The sequence below is a fragment of the Triticum dicoccoides genome, chromosome 1A (genome assembly GCF_002162155.2).
Source record: "Triticum dicoccoides isolate Atlit2015 ecotype Zavitan chromosome 1A, WEW_v2.0, whole genome shotgun sequence".
NCBI lineage: Eukaryota > Viridiplantae > Streptophyta > Magnoliopsida > Poales > Poaceae > Triticum > Triticum dicoccoides.
The window spans coordinates 131,726,483-131,729,136 of NC_041380.1; positions in this window are offsets into that span (position 1 = coordinate 131,726,483).

The window sequence follows — 2,654 nt, forward strand, 5'->3', positions numbered from 1 at the left end:
GGTGCGGAGGAGAGTAGGAGGGGCGGCGCCACCGTCGCGCCTGATCCCGATTGGATCGGGGGAGAGGGAGTGGGGGCGCGAGTGGGGGGGAGTGGGTAGTGGGGGTGGGTAGCGGTTTAGGGTTTCGGGGGATAGGGCCATATAGGCCAGGGAGGTGCGGGATGGGCCGGCCTAGTTGGGCCAAGGGGTCCAGTGGGGGGTCTCTTTTTACCCTTTTTTGGTTAGTTTCCTTTTCTGTTTTTGTGTTTTCTTTTCCTTTTATTTATTCTTTCCTGCTTTATTGTAGTTGCATTCTATTTTAGTAAAACATACACTTAGTATCTAAGTTAGTATTACAACCTAGTCCATAGTCTTAAAAAGCCTAGACCCCAAATGACTTAGTTTGATATTTTATTAATTATAAAAGTTATTCAAATAATCATTTTTACTACTGTTTTATTCATCTCATAGTATTTAAACATTTTATACATGTGTGGTTTTTCCCCCATAATTATCTATGCAATATTTGGTTCACTCCGAACATTTTAGTTTTAATTTTTGGAAACTTTTATTGTTTGCCTATTTTTGAATTTGAATTTGAATCGGTTTCGAACTAACTCGAGATTAGCAACTATAAACGAGGTGACGTGGCATCATTAGCAGAGGATCACTGTAGCTTAATTACCCGGGCGTTACAAATCTCCTCCACTACAAGAAATCTCGTCCCGAGATTTAGGAGGTAGAAGGAAACAGTGCGGGGTATTCATCACGCAGGCGGTCCTCGCGTTCCCAAGTGGCTTCGTCTTCAGAGTGATTCGACCACTGGACTTTGAGGAACTTGATCGCGTTCTGACGTGTGTGGCGTTCAGCTTGGTCAAGAATGCGGATCGGATGCTCTTTATAGGAGAGGTCCTATTGCAATTCGAGCACTTCATGATCCACTACTCGGATTGGATCCTTGAAGCAACGGCGGAGTTGTGAAACATGGAACACATCGTGAACCTGAGAAAGGTTCGGCGGAAGCTCTAGTTGATATGCCATTTTTCCATGCCTTTCGAGAATAGTGAAGGGACCGATATAGCGAGGAGCTAGCTTGCCCTTGATCCCAAAGCGGTGAGCACCCTTCATTGGTGTAACTCGAAGATAAGCCTTTTCGCCAGGTTGATAGACCATGTCTTGGTGATGACGGTCATACTGACTTTTCTGACGTGACTGAGCAGTCTTGAGATTCTCGCGAATAATGCGAACTTGTTCTTCGGCCTGTTGGATAATATCCGGACCGAAGAGTGGACGTTCCCCCATTTCTGACTAGTTTAGAGGGGTTCGACACTTTTGTCCATATAGCACTTCGAAGGAGGACATCTTCAGACTAGCTTGATAGCTATTATTATAAGAGAACTCGGCATATGGAAGAGATTCCTCCCATTTCTTGTCGAATGATATTACACAAGCTCGAAGCATGTCTTCGAGAACTTGGTTGACACGTTCAACCTGTCCTTGCGACTGAGGATGAAATGCAGTACTGAACAACAGATGAGTTCCCATAGCTTCTTGGAAACTCGCCCAAAACCTTGAAGTGAATAAGCTGCCACGGTCTGAACTGATAACCAGTGGGATACCGTGAAGTGAAACAATTCTGGCCATGTAGAGAGTAGCAAGCTGACTAGCAGTGATTGTCTCTTTGACCGCTAGAAAATGGGCAACTTTGGAAAGCCGGTCAATGACGACAAGAATAGCATCATTACCTTTCTGCGATTTGGGAAATCCAGTGACGAAGTCCATTTCAACATGGTCCCATTTCCATTCAGGAATAGAGATAGGTTGCAGAATTCCAGCAGGCCTTTGATGCTCTGCTTTGATTCGGCAACAAACGTCACACTCAGCAACATAACGAGCAATGTCCTGCTTCATATTAGACCACCAGAATCTTTGACGAATATCCTGGTACATCTTTGTACTACCAGGATGGATGGACAGAGGCGTATCATGGGCTTCTTGCATAACCCTTTTAGTCTTATCCAGGTTTTTCTTCGAACATGGTACCACTAGGCGGCCTTTGAAATACAAGGCGCCATCGTCGGCGATAGTGAAGAATGAGGGCTTTCCTTCTGCTAGATGGCGTTTAATCTTATGGACTTCAGAGTCATAACCTTGAATAGTCTTTATACCAGCTACGAGATCTGGTACGACAGCCAGGGTATTTAGAGAACCCTTAGTAAAAACAAGAAGATTCATCTTGCGGAACTCCGGGGGAGGGGGAGCGAGTGCTCCAGGAGGAACAATATGGAGGTTTAGCTTTCTAAATTCTTCGACAAGCGAGGGCTGAACTTGGTGAACCTGGAGGTGGTTGCAGTAAGACTTGCGGCTCAAGGCATCAACCATTACATTAGCCTTGCCGGGGGTATAAGATATACCTACGTCAAAGTCTGCAACAGTCTCCATCTATCTTTGCTGACGGAGGTTCAGATCTGGCTGAGTAAACAGATACTTCAGACTTTGGTGATCGGTGAAGATCTCGCAACGATTACCGAGAAGGTAGTGTCGCCACTGCTTCAGTGCATGAATGTCAGCAGCAAGCTCAAGGTCGTGAACTGGGTAGTTTTCTTCGTGAGGGCGCAGTTGACGAGAGGCATAAGCAATCACTCTGCGCTCTTGCATTAGGACACAACCTAATC